The sequence below is a fragment of the Pelodiscus sinensis genome, chromosome 31, assembly GCF_049634645.1.
Source record: "Pelodiscus sinensis isolate JC-2024 chromosome 31, ASM4963464v1, whole genome shotgun sequence".
NCBI lineage: Eukaryota > Metazoa > Chordata > Testudines > Trionychidae > Pelodiscus > Pelodiscus sinensis.
In genome coordinates this window covers 7,016,053-7,031,085 of record NC_134741.1, presented here as the reverse complement: position 1 = coordinate 7,031,085, position 15,033 = coordinate 7,016,053, and the positions used below count along the sequence as shown (strand labels likewise).

The 15,033-nt window shown below is 53.4% G+C and overlaps 1 protein-coding gene and 7 non-coding genes across 10 annotated transcripts in view; 2 read left to right on the top strand and 6 right to left on the bottom strand.

The window, feature by feature from the left end:
* The window catches only part of LOC142821516 (uncharacterized), a 369,045-nt gene that overhangs the window by 237,929 nt on the left and 116,083 nt on the right, over window positions 1-15,033 (bottom strand). The window lies entirely within an intron of this gene.
* On the top strand, window positions 619-691 carry TRNAF-GAA (transfer RNA phenylalanine (anticodon GAA)). The gene has a single exon. It is a non-coding gene; the product is annotated as a tRNA-Phe (tRNA).
* Window positions 1,718-1,799, bottom strand: TRNAS-CGA (transfer RNA serine (anticodon CGA)). Its single transcript has one exon. It is a non-coding gene; the product is annotated as a tRNA-Ser (tRNA).
* On the bottom strand, window positions 6,192-6,270 carry TRNAR-CCU (transfer RNA arginine (anticodon CCU)). The gene has a single exon. It is a non-coding gene; the product is annotated as a tRNA-Arg (tRNA).
* Window positions 9,011-9,084, bottom strand: TRNAT-AGU (transfer RNA threonine (anticodon AGU)). Its single transcript has one exon. It is a non-coding gene; the product is annotated as a tRNA-Thr (tRNA).
* Window positions 10,276-10,369, bottom strand: TRNAI-UAU (transfer RNA isoleucine (anticodon UAU)). The gene is made up of 2 exons: window positions 10,332-10,369; window positions 10,276-10,311 (listed from the first exon to the last, which is right to left on the bottom strand). It is a non-coding gene; the product is annotated as a tRNA-Ile (tRNA).
* On the top strand, window positions 11,756-11,827 carry TRNAC-GCA (transfer RNA cysteine (anticodon GCA)). Its single transcript has one exon. It is a non-coding gene; the product is annotated as a tRNA-Cys (tRNA).
* On the bottom strand, window positions 13,405-13,478 carry TRNAI-AAU (transfer RNA isoleucine (anticodon AAU)). The gene has a single exon. It is a non-coding gene; the product is annotated as a tRNA-Ile (tRNA).

Sequence of the window (15,033 nt, the reverse complement as noted above, 5' to 3'; positions counted from 1 at the left end):
TGGGTTGTGACTTGGGGCAGAGGATTGGGGTGCAGGATCTGGGAGGGATGAGGGTTCAGGGGGGCAGAAGGTTTGGTTTATGTGGAGTATCTGTGGGTTGAGGGAAGGGAGGGGCTGGGGTGCCAGAGGCAGGCTCTGACTGGGAGACACTCCCAGCAGCCAAGCACATTTCTCAGGCAGCCCCTTCCCTGTGCACGGGGTACAGGTCACATGCCTGGGTGAATAAGAGCTTGTGGGGACTGGCCAGGGCTTCAAGCAGGCAGCTCCCATTGGCCACAAACAAGCTGGGAGCAGGGACCAGGCATGAAGCCTTTTCCTCTACAGCTGAGAGACACAAAGGGCCCAGCAGCCCCTTCTCTCAGCTGTGCGTGGGGGCAGGGTGAGCAGGGAATCTGCCTGAGGCTTCTTGCTGCCATGTTGGGTGGCTTCATGGGCTGGATCCAGCCCGCTGGCCTGTATTGCCCAGGCCTGGCTTAGAGGGAACCTTGGCTCTGGCTGTGGGGGAGGGGCGCTGTGGTAAGGCCAGTCTCACCTTCCTGGGCAGGGCATGACGACATGCAGCCCAGCGGCCAAACATCCTGGACAGAGAATTACAGGCCAGACAGGCTGCATCCAGCAGCCAAAGTAGCTCAGTTGGGAGAGCATTAGACTGAAGCTCTAAAGGTCCCTGGTTCAATCCCAGGCTTTGGCAGGTTCTAAGGCAGGTGCTAATAGGGGCTAATAACTTCAAGTTGGTGGGTTTGCTTAGAGCTGTCATCACAAATTTCCTGGTAAGAAGGAAGCTGAGCTGCTTCCTCGGGTTCTATTCTCCTAGGGAGCAGGTACAGGGGCTGCACTTGCAGGAAATCAAATGACCCCACAAGAAACACTCCCTATAGGCCTGGCTGGAGCCTGGCACCACATGAGTGTGTTGTTAGCACCAATGTGCCCCAATGTTCCCCCCTGGGCCTGAGGAGTGCTAGAGATGAGATGTCAGGCAGCTCTCTCCTCCCAGCCTGGGGCTGTCTGTCTAGGCTGCCCCTGGCCCCTCCCCTTCTAGGGCAGGGCTCCTGCTGTTCCTTGGTTTACTCAGCCTGGGAGTTGGGCTTATCCCAAGCAGCAGGATGTTTACTTGGGGAGACACAAGAGCAGAACCTTCTGTTCCCACTTTCTGCTTGGCTTTGAAGCAGGAGCCCTTTCCACATTAAGCAAACACGATAACCACCACCCCACAGAAACATGCTTGTCAGTTTTTTTCAGTATTTTTCAGTACATAAACTTGGACAAATATTGTTACTAATTCTTTGGCCAAGACAGAGTAAGAGCAGGGAACAAGACACCCCCCCCCCATACTTCTCTAGACCCTTTGCTCCCAACACGGGGCGGGGGAGGGGCTGTGTGCCTCAGGAGGAGTGACCCACATCATATCCCCAACATTTCTGCCCTTCATGGATGGACCTTTGGGGGCAGGCCCAGACGCTCCATCCTCTCACTCAACTCTTATCACACACTAGAGCAGGGCAGCACCATGGGGTAGGGCTGAGCCATGGGGTGCTGGGCAAGGGGCAGAGGCTGCAGGAGCTGAGAGTTTCCCTAGAGCTCAGGGACCCATAATGAGGCACCATGCCCCGTATCACTCTCGGAAAGGCGCAGAAAGGGATTGACTGGGGACAGGGAGAATGGCTCAGGGGTTGTGCAGCTTGTTGTCTGGTTAGGGGTGTGGCCAAAACACAGGCCTTGCTGTGAGCAGGATTTGAACCTGCGCAGGGAAACCCTATTGGATTTCGAGTCCAACACCTTAACCACTCGGCCATCACAGCTATGAAGTCAGTACTGCCCCAGGGCCAGGGAAACTGGTAACTAATCCCAGTGCCCAGACCTGACGTCACCTCCCCCACCGAATTCACACAGCAAACCTGGCTCCCCAAGAACAGAGGGAGCTTAGGGGCTCATTGCTGGGCCATGGAGTGACGCATCAAACCAGCCCCCTCCTGTGGGGCTGTGAGTGTTGCTGTCCCTGCTGTACAGACAGGGCCATGGAGACAGGGAGAGATTCACTGAATGGGCCAAGGTCACCCAGCGAGTTAGAGCTCAGCTCTGCCCCCAGCTCCCTGCCCCACCCACCGACGTGCTGACTCCCTCGCTGCCAGGGGGCTGTTTGCATTGGCCTCTTTTGTTTTCTTTTCTGCTGTGAGACATTGGGACAGTTGGCCAGGGCGTCCCGCAGTTGCCATCTCCCTCTGTGCAGGTGCTGTCCAGAGCCCCGACTAGCAAACGCTGACACTGCTGTTAGGTCCAGACCAGAGGGGAGTGTTTAAGGGTTATTTTGGAAGAAGGGCTTTCTCCCCAAATAACTGCATCTAAACGGTGTTTTTTATTTCATAATAAAGTATTTTGAAACAGCGCCCAGACGCGATTATGCAAATGTAGCGCTGGATATTTAAATCCCAATTTCATTCACAATTTCGAATGTCTCCATTTGCATCCCTCTCCTGAAGGAGACTGCAAGTGTCGACATGTCCTGTGTGTTGCAACCTCCCAGCACTCACCTGATGTTCCCTCCCACTGCCTGAAGCCATTTGGGAGTCCTCCTGTGTCTCCTGGAGCTGCAGGTCATCAGCGTTGTCATCCTGAAGCTGCAGCTGCTGCTGCCCAGGTGTCTCCATCCCAGACTCCACAACTATCCCTGGAGAAAGGGGCTCCCCACACCCCAGGATTCGGTCCAGTTCCTCACAGTATGCACAGTGCTGCGGTGCTTCCCCAGAGCGGGACCTGCCCTCACGGGCCCTCACATACCTCTCCCGCAATTCGTTGACCTAGGGTCTGACTTGGTCTAGGATACAGGATGGGGGAGGTGGCCTTTCTCTGCAAGGCCATCAGCCATTGGGCCATATGTTAGACAATTTCATGGAGGTTAGGTCCATAAAAGCTATTAGCCAGGGGGTAGGAATGGTGCCCCTGGCCTCTGTTTGTCAGAGGCTGGAGAGGGATGGCAGGACACAAATTGCTTGATCGTTGTCTTGGTTCACTCTCTCTGGGGCACCTGGTGTTGACCACTGTCAGCAGACAGGCTACTGGGCTAGATGGACCTTTGGTCTGACCCACTATGGCCGTTCTTATGTTCATATGTTCACAATGTCCACATTCCCTCCTCCTGGACTGCCGGGCCTGCAGAGATTCCCCCTCGGATCACAGCTCCAAGAGGGTCTTTATCTCTGGCCCAGATACTGACAGTGCCCGGTGTTTGCTGCCCCTTGCTTGGTCCTGTGATGTGTCCCTGGAGGAGTCTCTGGCGGCTTGTGCCTGTGACATGGCTCTCTGGAAGGCAGTAGCGCTCGATCTTAGCCAAACGACCGAGAAACAACACTTTACGGCCAATAACACAAGGACGGCTCTTGGTCCGCATCCCTGGGCCACACAGAGTATCCAGAAGTCACTTCCCCACCTCTCCCTTGGCTGCTCTAGAGCTTAGCCCAAAGGCCGATAAACTCTGCTCTCCCACCCAACAACCTCTGGGACTCCTCTCCCGCCCAGCTCCTCACACCACGGAGAGCGCAGGGCAGCCACTACCCCAGCGTTACCACTTCTGGTCTGTGCCTAATGGCCAAGAAGTTCTGCTTTACCCAAACCACACGGGCACCCTCTCGCCTCCAGCTAGCCTCATGGCAGATGTGGGCTTCCCTCACTAATTTTCCCAGCAGCTTTGCAGGCAGGCATTGGTGGTATAGTGGTGAGCATAGCTACCTTCCAAGCAGTTAACCTGGGTTCAGTTACCAGCCAATGCAATGTGAAGTGGGTGCATCAAAGCTCCTTGCTGAGCTTTTACTTGAACCCTGAAAAAACAGGCACAAATGGGTCCTGCAGCTCCTGGCTGCCTCTCACCCCTCTTCATCCTCTCCGAGAGCATGCACAGTAATGTGGTTCCTCCCTCACATACCTCTGCTGCAATTCTTTGACCTTGGCTCTGACTTGGTCTAGGCTGTGGGGGTAGGAGGGAGGTGGCCTTTCTTTGCTAGACCATTGGCCATTCAGCAATAAATGTCCACATTCCTCCGCATGGACTCCTCTGACCACAGCTCCAAGAGGGATTTTATCTGTGGCCCAGACAATGACAGTGCCTGGTGTTTGCTGCCCCTTGCTTGATTTGATTCCCAGCCAATGCAAGGTGGGAAGGGAACAGGCAACCTCCTGGGGGAGATCTTATTTAACCCTGAGCAACAGGCACAAGTGGGTCCCACAGCCAAGGGCTCCCTCTCACCGCTTTTTGGGGGTTGCAGCCCCAAAAAAACTAATTTGGCTGTTGTGGGGTCTGCATGGGGCTTATACCCATGACCTGGGCATTATTAGCATCAAGCTCTAAACAGCTGAGCCAGCAGGCCCAGGAGTAGCCCCACAATAGAGGGAAGAGAAGAGTTTTCCCTGCTATTGCGGAAAGCAGGCCAGGCCAAGGGCCTTTTAGCCCCTGGGTCTGTGCAGACTGGAGCCTCCTCCTACCAACTCTCTGGTCTGTTTCCTGAAAAGCCTCAGCCTTTTGCCTGTTTCTGCTTCCCTGTCCATAGCAGGCAGCTAAAGGGAGGTAAAACAGTCAGCACAGCAAACAACTCCGTGGCCAGCATGGGGCTTGAATGCATGACTTTGGCATTATCAGAACCATGCGCTAACCAACTCAGCTAGCCAGCCAACCAGAACACAGCTCACAAATGGCCCTTTCAGAAAGGCGCCTCCAGCAGCTGAAACCTGTCTCTGCAGTTGCCAATGGCTCTTCTCTGATAGGGCCACTAGCGACTCACTGTGACGTGGGCTGGCTCGTCCAGCTGGTTTGAGGTTTGGTCAAGGTGGCTGGCAGCTGGCATGGCGCACTGAGACCCAGGGCAAAGAAGCAGCTGGAATCTCTTGCTGTCAGCACCTTGCCTCCCAGGTCCTTCCCTGTCAGCAGCAACCGCAGCCCCAGACAAACCTGGGTTCAACTCCTAGTGGTGCCTTATTACAGCCTTTGCTCACATTTTCCTATGTGTTTCTGGGACACAGAAGAGGCCTCCCCTGGCCACCCATGGAACTGCTGGTTCAGGAAAAGGCTGATTGAGGAGGAGTGTTGGGAAGAAGGAAACCACAAGCCTGGAGCAGGTGCACAGGCTGCCATGACTGGCACTGGCAAGGCAGGGCTCTGACTGCAATTTCTGGGACAGGAGAGCCAGCATCACATGCCCTTGTGATTCCCTGGTGGTGTTCGTGCTCAGAGAGCCTGAGGTGCAACCTTTACAGCTCCTGCAGCCATGGAGAGTGAGGGTCTGTGGGCATCAGGTGCTTCTCACTTGTGGTTTCCTTCTTCCCAACACTCCTCCCCAATCAGCCTTTTCCTGAACCAGCAGTTCAATGGGTGGCCAGGGCAGGCCTCTCCTGTGTCCCAGAAACACACAGGAAAATGTGAGCAAAGGCTGTAATAAGGCACCACTGGGAGTTGAACCCAGGTTTGTCTGTTTATAAGGCAGGTGCTTTAGCTACCTAAGCCATGGCATCTTCCTTGGCCTGACAGCTGTAATTGCTCTACTCTATGGTCCCAGACAACACCTTTGACTCCCAAAGTGCAGCAATTTCCTTCCAGCCCTGGCTGTGTCTGCAGCTGAGATGCACAAAGGAAGATACAAGATCCTTGGTGGGGTCTTTGCCGGATGAACATGCCTGAGGAAAGACACTGGAACTGCAACAGACACACAAAAGGGAACGAGGGACAGTTTGAGTCACACACACGGCAGGCGGCGCAGCACAGCCAGGGACCTTATCCACTCCCAGAGCTTCACAGCTTCTCCACCACCAAACCCCACCAGGCAAACTGCCCCATGGGCCTTGCCCGCACCATGCTCAGGGCCTGGGGATTTTCTGTCACTTTGCCAGACCAAATATCTAGTCCTCCCCCCCGCACGGCTCTGGAGTCTCTGCCTCTCATGGGCCTTCTCATCCTCCTGCTCCGCTTTGTCTCCCGACAGACCCTGCTCTGCTACAGCCACCTTCCTCTGGCTGTCACTCCTGGGCCTTCTAGGGCAAAATGTGTCCCTTTGTTCTGACTTTGAATACCTGGGCTTTCAGCACTCAGATCTGCACCTAACACCAGCTTTGGCTAGTGAGGGGTCTGAACAACTTCTGCTGGGAGGGAGACAACTGTGGAGCATCCTTTCTGAGAGCAAAAGGGCATAAACTCCTTGTCAGTGAAAGGAAGCTGTCAGCCCAGGTGGGACTTGAACCCACAATCCCTGGCTTAGGAGGCCAGTGCCTTCTCCATTAGGCCACTAGGGCAAACAGAAAAAGTTCTCAGGGAAAGAAATTCACCCTTCTAAATGGTCCTTCTTTAACTTTTAGGTCCTGATTAAGCCCCTTTGAAGAAGCCAGATACACAGGAAGGGCTGATCACACCCCTCTGAAAATCAGCTTTCCATGGGTATCTGTAGCTGGCTCCGAGTCATGGGACTTGACATCTCGTCTCCCTCCCAAAACCAGGGAAGTGTCTCCCACTGCTGCAGCCTCCTGAGGCTCTATGGCCGTGTCTGTACAGCAGGGACAGCAACACTCACAGCCCCACAGAAGGGCCCCTGGCCTAGCAATGTGGCCCCCGAGCAGCCTCTGATGTTCCCTGCGTGAGCCCCAGAACCAGCCCTGAGTGACGGGGGCAGGGAGAGCAGCTCACACATGCCAAAGGGCTGGCCAGGGGCACGACATGAGCCTGCCAGGCAGCAGTGACATCACAAGGAACTTTTGCAGCACCTCAGCTCATTGGCTGGGAGGCAGTGACCTCACAGAGGGACCATGGCAACAGCCAGGTGGGACAGGCTGCAGGGCTGGGGCATCTCAGAGACCCCCATGGCCTGGCTGCCTGGAGCCTCCTTTGTGAGGTTTCCCCTTGAGGGCAGAAGGGATTGAGGGTCCCAGCTGGGAGTGTCTCTGTGGAGATTTCCCCTTTCCCCAGGCTGTATTGGGAGGGGCTGGAGCAGGCAGGGTTACAGGAGGGGCTGGTACTGAACCTCTGGGAGAGGCTAGAGAGAGGGCTCCAAACACATTGTGAGAATGGGATTTGAACAGTCCATCGCCTTAACCACCTCTCAGGTGCGGGGGTTTGTTTCAAATCAGCTAGTCAGCGCTTCAGGGAACCTTTGTGCCACTTCCTGGCTGGCCGGGGTCACCCAGGGCGGGAAGGTTTTGCCTTTTCACAATGTTCCCTGGGCTGTTGTACAAAGCTCAGTGCTGGTAACAAACCCAAACACCCCCTGGCTACATCTGCCCTGCAGGCTTCTTGCTCAAGAACTGTTTTGTGCAAGAATTCTTGTGCAAAGGTCTTGTGTAACAGTGCGTCCACACTGCCATGTGCTTTTGCACAAGAAAAGTACTTTTATGCAAGAGAGCCCATGGTAGCGTGGACACTCTCCTTCCAAGAAAGCTCTGATGGGCATTTTAGCCACAGGGCTTTCTTGAGCAAGAGACCCCTGTTGCCATCCACACTGTGGATGAGTGCTTGCGCAAGAGGGCTTATTTCTCTTGGGGAGAGGAATAACTCTTGCACAAGAAGCCCTGTTGTCTGATGCTGAACTATAAATTTACTTGAGCAAAAACGTGCCTGCAGTGTAGACACTCTGCAAGATTTTGCGCAAGAACAGCTGTTCTTGCACAAAAAACCTGCAGTGTAGACGTAGCCTTGCAGTGTAGATGCAGTCTGAGAGAGACAAGGAAAGAAAGTAACCAGAGCCTCCCCCCAGCAGGCTGGCCCTCAACAGGCTGGGTGTGTCTACACAGCACCTCACCTTGAAATGAGCTGTGCAGTGTGAGCAGGCTGCCAGGGCCCCCAGGGGAAGGTCTGTGGGGAGTTTCCAAGGAAACAACAACAACATTTCATAATGTACAGTCATCTGTCTCTGAAGGGATGAGAAATGCAGGGCCCAGGTGCAGGGAGTCGGGTCACATTCTCCTACCTGAGTCTCAGTCCTGGCTGAAGCCTGGTTGCTGAGAGAAGAGGCCAATGCAAACAGCCCCATGGCAGCGAAGGAGTCAATATGTGGGTGCGTGGAGCAGGGAGCTGGGGGCAGAGCTGGGTTCTAACTCACTAGGGGTGTGTCCCATAGCTCAGAATAAGTGATGCAAATTGTGTAGCTTATTTTGAGTCAATTTTGAAATAGCTTATTTTGTAATTCGGTGCTGACTACACAGCACTTAGTTCGAAATAAATCGCTATTGCGAAATGCCCCTCACTCCTCCTGCCATGAGGTTTTCAGGGACGTCGGAATAGCGAGCCCGTTATGGTTTGAAATAAGGGGCTTGCTCTTGAGACGCGTCTGTGTGATATGAGCACCACGTCCTAAACCTCCGAGCTAGCCGGCCCACGGGTGTCAGTCCCACAAGTGGCCCTTTCAGAAAGGAGCCTCAAGCCACCACAGAGACCTTGTGAGGTCTAGAACAAGGTGGGTGGGGCAGGTGAGGTTCTCATATACTTGGATCTTTGCTGGAAAAAAGCACCAGTCTAGATGCGGATCTTTCAGAAAATAAAACCTTTTCCAAAAGATCCCTTAATCCTTATTTTAAGGGTTTATTTTCTGAAAGATCCGGCAAAGCTCCGAGCCAGAAAAAAGCGGAAGCCATTTTTATGCAAATGAAGTGGGGGGGGGATTTAAATCCCCGCATCATTAGCAATTGCGATGTGTCTAATTTGCATCCCTTTTATGGAAAAGGGATGCAGTCTAGACAAAGTCTTAGTGTAGATGTAGCCTCTGTGAGTTACCAGCAGTGCGGCGGTTAGTGTCGGCATCTAACTAATTGCACCATTAGGCCATGTCTTCACTCAGGTGGAGATGGCTGCTGCAATCCATCTTCCAGAGCTTGATTTAGCCAGTCTAGCTAAGCCTCAATAAATCAAACCCCTAGAGCACCTCCTCCTCTTTGCTACTATCCTACTCCCACTGTGAGGGCACCACCAAGCTCAGCTGAAGGTAAAACCAACTCCAGATACATGTTGAAAAATGGTGGGAAGAAAAGACCCATTGATCTGGCAAGAAGGTACCACTGGGAGTTGAACCCAGGATCTCCTGCTTACTAAGCAAGTGCTTTAACCAACTAAGCCATGGTGCCCTCCTTGAAAGCAACCGTAAAATTGCACTCGAGGTCTGCGCAGCCCAAGACATTTGATTGGCAGCTGGAACCCAAAACCTTTTTGTCAATTGTAGCACCAGGCTCCAAAGGGACAGACCCAAGGCAGCCGCCTGGTCCTAAGGCCGGGCCTGCAGCCAGGGGGAGGGAGAAGAATCTCTCCTTTCAGCTAGAGTTGAATCAGCAACCTAAGGACACTTGCCAAGCACCCGCTACAGATCTCTGCTCTGCCAGCTGAGCTATGGAAGGTGCCTGGGGCAGGCTGCTTTGCCCAGGTGGCCCTTGGACGAGTGCCAGGGCAAGAGCCCCCCGAAGGGGCCGGCATCCCAGGGGAGGGGCAGGAGAACCCAGCAGCACAGGGGTGTCACAGGCGCTTCACCCGCAGAAGGACCCTTGAGTGATCCCAGCAGAAACGCCGCGTCTCGCTCCCTGCAGCTCCCCTTGCTGCCCTGGCAGGCGCTGCCCCTTCTCCCACCGGCCTGGGCCTGGCCTCCCTCCCCTGCCCAGCACCACAGAAAGCCCCTTGGCATGAGCCTGGGCAAGCCAGAGGCCTCAGGCCTGAACCCTCTGAGGGGCTTGTGTCTCGGCCTCCTCTGCCCTTGGTGCCGGCTCTCCCGGCTGCCCCTGAGCGCTGCTGGCCAAAGGAGGCAGCAAGGCAGGAGAGGGGGAGGAGCAAGTCCCGCTGAGGCCGACAGCTCGGGCTCAAGCCTCCAGCCCCAGCACAAAACCTTCAGCCGGGCCCGTGTGGCTCCCTCCTGCCCCCGCACACGCTCACAGGGGGAAATGTGCCCCATGTTCCATCCCCGCACCAGGCCTGGGCGACGGGCTCAGCCCTCCAGCAGCCCACAGGGCCTGTGAGGGACGGACTGAGAGCAGGGCCCCACTGACACCCCCCGTCCTGCCCCACTGGCCTGCGTGCGGCGCTGGCACAGGACAGGCAGGAACGGCACCCGGGGAGAAAGCAGCTTGGACTGACGGGCGAGTCTCACTTGCTGACCAGTCTCCTGGGCCCTGGGCTCTGGGGCCAGCCTGGGGGGGGGGGGGGAGGAGAGAGGGTGTGAAGAAATTCCAGGGGGGGGCATGAGGGTTTTCACAAATCAAAAAGGGGGGGAGTGATGCTGAAAAGTTTGGGAACCACTGCAAGGGGACAACCCAGCAGGGACTAAAAGTGAGTACTCCAGGTGAGGTTTGAACTCACAACCTCAGCATATCTCCTACAAGTACTGCCTTATAAGTACTGTGCGCTGAGCCATTGCACCACTGGAGCAGATATTTATAGTGCTTCTTCAAAGTCCTTAGATTGAAAAAGTCACGACGCACAAAGTGGAATTGAAGTTTCTGCTGAGCCCTTGTTCTTTCTTTTCACAGGCAGAGCTGGGGGACTCCGCACATCCAGAGACCCCTCCCTCTTCTTCCCTGCTCTCTGAAATAACCCACCCTAGTGGGGCACAAAGCTGCTGGAGGCCAGAGCACGAGAGATCAGTTGTAAGTGGGTCAGCGCTCCCTTTGCACATGAGAGGTAGCAGGATTCACTCCCATCTTCTCCCACCTGCTCGCTGGTGCTGAGGCGCCGGCCCCTTTCCTGCTGCCCCAACTCTTATTCCCACAATGCACTTTGTGCAGAGACCATTGGTCTTTATTGCAAGGCATGTGGCTGGGAACCAGGACCCTTCCCAAAATATACAACTCCCCCGCCCCCCGTTCTGCTCACGCTCTCTGGCTGCCTCCAGCATGGGCTGAGCTCAGGGGTCAGATGGGCGACCTGCCCTGACGCTGTGATGGCCTCAGTCACCTGAGCAGAAGTCTGCTCACGAAGCTCTAATGGGCCTCAGACAAGCAAAACCACCTTAGTGAACCTCAGGACAAGGAAGCCAAAAAGCCTGGAGCACAAGGACCTCCCAGCAACCACCCCAGCCCGTCCCACTGAGATTTAAACTCAGATTGGAGGATTCAGAGTCAGTAGTGCTGCCCCTTACACCTGGGACCTAGACAGAAGGCCTGGGGTAGACACCTGGAACACTCAGGTCTCAGTCTGGCCTCTGCTCTCCTGGCTTCCCACTGGCTGCTTCATCTCTCAGGACTCTCTGGCTACGTCTACAAGGCACGTTGATTTTGGAATAAGCTCTTCTGGAACAGTTATTTCAAAATAGCACGTCTACACTGCAGGGAAACCTCAAAATGAGTCTGAGGAGGCTTCCCTAATGTAGACGTGCTACCTTGATTTAGAGCCCCAGGGGGAATAACTTAGAATGGCCCTGGGGAAGGGATATTTTGAAATAGCAGAAGTGGAGCATGTACACGCGCCTCTTTTTGAAATAGCTATTTCAGAATAGACATTTTTCTGCGTACAGTGAGGTCTACAGAAGTTGGAATTAGCCGTCCGTTATTTCAGAGTTACTTCAAAATAACGGAATTGCTGTGTAGACTCTTGCATTGTTATTTTGGAATAACGGCCATTGTTTCGAAATAACTTTTCTGTGTGGACAGAACCTCTGTCCTGCCCCAGTTCTGATGCTTTCTGGACAAACTCCATGTTAGGACCAGTCACAATCTGGGGTCAGTGATGGTCCGTCCTACCTGATATGCGTGTTCTACAAAAGCCTCCTGTTCCCCACCCACTTCTCAATACTGGCTGCAGACACTTTTTTTGTATGGTGGTGTAGTTCAGTGGCAGAGTGTTTGACTGCAGATCACAGGGTCCTTGGTTCAAATCCAAGTACCCCCTGCAAGAGTGTCTATTCAATACAGACATTTCCTTTGTATGTGAACTCTTTGAATGAATACAAACCTGTAGGCTACATCTACATGGCAGGGTTTTTGCTCAATGTTCTTGCACAAAAACGTGCAGAGCACAGCACGAGTGTTCTTGCATAAGTAAATTTGTACTACAGCGTTGGAAAACAGGGCTTCTTCCAGAAGAGTTATTCCTCTCCCCACGAGGAATAAGCCCTCTTGCACAAGAGCTCTTCCACAAGAGGGCAGTGTAGACAGGCAACATGAATTTCTTGTGCAACAAACCCGTATGGCTAAAATGCCCATCAGAGTTTTCTTGCACAAGAGAGCAACCACACTGCCATGGACGCTCTTGCACAAAAGCACATCTCTTGTGCAAAGCACTTGGCAGTGTGGACGTGTTCTTGTGGAAGACCTTTTGCACAAGAACGCTTACGCATAACAGTTCTTACACAAGAAGGCTGCAGTGTAGACGTAGACGTCGTGTTATGATGGTGTTTAGGTCAGTAACCGGGGCCACTAAATGGAGCCTGTGACCTGTAACCTAGGGATCCATGTTGGATCCCCTCAGGCACCGGCCACTCAGAGACTGGTCAGAACTGGATTTTTCTGCCAACTGGCATGAGGATTCCTGACAATAAGCGGCGGAACAGCTCTGCACAAGAGGGTTTTTTTGTGCAAGAAGGAGCAGTGTAGACAGCTTCTTCTTGCACAAAAGTCTCTGCTGCAAAAATGATGGCTCATTAGGTATGCAAATGAGGTGTGGCAATATTCATCCCCACACCTCATTTGCGTATCTTATTGCACAGCAATGTGCGGTGCAGACATCGCCAAGGAAGCCAAACACTGGCATTACCAAGGATTTGCAGCAAACCAGTATTTCGCAAGCAGGTCCCACTGAGGTCGTGGTGCAGAATTCAGACTCACTTGCCGAGGAAGGCTTTAGAATCTTCCTGCTTTGCACAAAATTTTTGAAGCTTAGAAAGCACAGGGGCCATGTTTACACTGACGGGTTCTTGAGCAAGCAATATGCCAATGAGGCTAAGCGTGGACTATCACACTGCTCCTTCATGCACAAGAAACCCCCGTGACAATAAGCAGCGGAACGGCTCTGCACACGAAGGCTCTGTCTGCACTGGTGGCTTCTTGCACAAGAACACGGCCACACAGGGCTGCTGACGCAGGTGACCAGGTGGTTGGCAGCAGTGTTGTGGGCCGGGCACATGCCCCAGGCCTCCTGGACATATGGAGCCTCCCTCTGTGGCTTGGGCTGGAGGAACCTGCCCCCTGCAGGGAGCCTTGGGCCAGCCACTGCAGCAGCAGGAATTTGGGAATCACGTCACCTCACTGGGGCAATAGAGGGAAGAGAAGGGTTTTCCCTGCCATTAGGGAAAGCAGGCCAGGCCAAGGCCTTTTTAGCCACTGGGGCTGTGCAGGATGGAGCCTCCTCCTATGAGCTCTCTGCTCTGCTTCCTGCAAAGGTCTCAGCCTCTTGTGTGTCTCTGCTTCCCTGTCCATAGCAGGCAGCTAAAGGGTGGGTGAGGACAATCACCACAGCAAACATCTCAGTGGCCAGCATGGGGCTTGAACCCATGACCTTAGCATTATTAGCACCACGCTCTAACCAACTGAGCTAGCCAGCCTGCCAAGACTAAGCTCACAAATGGCCCTTTCAGAAAGGCACCTCCGGCAGTTGCCGGGATGACTGGAGCTGCCAATGGCTCTTCTCTGACAGCGCCACTAGTGACTCACTGTGACGTGGGCTGGCTAGTCCAGCTGGTTTGAGGTGTCACGGAAATCCAGACTCAGGGTTGGAAGGAGAGAAACACTTTTATTAAGAGCTGTGGGAAGTTTCAAAAGGAAGACTTCCAAAATCAAATGTCCGTGGTAACCATATATACATTCATGGTTGCACACAAAATAGAATAGACATCACATAAGCTAGTGACAGCGTTACAATTGGCTTAATGCTTAAAGCTACTTTTATCTCAATATGCAGAGATAAACTTAGTTACATGGGTGTTAGTCTCATCCTTGCAGCAGAAAAGCTAGACCAGGCTGGTTTTAGTAGGTTCACTATCTCTCACATACAACGCAAGGTCACGTTCAGTCAGTTGCATACACACTTCACATTGTTCCTTTTAACAAAATACATTTTCCTTCTCAGAGGTTTGGTCATGGTTGCTGGCAGTCAGCATGGCATGTCACCCTCCTGTCACACTCGGTGCCAGAAGAACAAAGCTTGCAAAGGAGTTTGAATTCCCTCCATCTCCCCTTGCTGCAGCGGTAAAAGAAATCCTGAAACCGGCCCCTTCTCCTGTCGCTGGAGGGATGGAAATGGGGCCGTTCCTTGTGGAGAAAGAAGTGGGTGTGTCTGGAGGGGGATTTGTGCTCAAACCACCCCACAGACCAGAACCCCCCATTAGGGGCAAGGAAGAGCCTTGAGTCAGGCACTTGAGAACTCTCGGTTCCTGATACCCTATGACGGCATATTAGGAAGACTGGTGTACACAGCATGGGTAGCTCAATTGGTAGAACATGAGACTCTTAATCTCAGAGTCATGGGTTCAAGCCCTATGCTGGGCAATGCCCTTCTTTAACTCACATTCTAAGCTTGCGAGCAATTCCCTCTCAGCTTTCACGAGGCTTTTAGAAAGAAAAAGTCTAGTCCTGGGGCCCAGCTTTAGTAGAACCAGAGAGAGAACCAACTGCAATTTCCATCTTCTGAGGAGAAGGGAAGAGGATTTTCTTCTCCTCAGTTCTAGCCACATCAGCCCAGGGAGGAGAAAAAATAACCCTCCGCCCGCTGATTGTCCCCTGTCAGCTTCTGTAGCTTCACCTCCTTCCACAGCAGCTCCAGCTTTGAGCTGCAAATCTCAAGGGGTGGTGAGGAAATGAGGAGCTGGCAGCTCGGGTTAGTTGCTTCCCTGAGAACAAGAGGTGGAGAGTTCACAAGGTGCATTTGCCTCCCCCGCAGAGCAGGGTGTTGGAAAGAGCCAGGAACAGAACAGTCAGACAAGTTCCACCCCCACCAATGTGTGTTTCTGTGGTGTAGAGATTTTCACAGTTGCCTAACATGCAAAAGGTCCCTGTGTAGCCAGTGCCAAATTACAAAATAAGCTATTTCAAAATTGACTTGAAATAAGCTACCCAATTGCATCACTTATTCTGAGCTATGGGACACACCCCTAGTGAGTT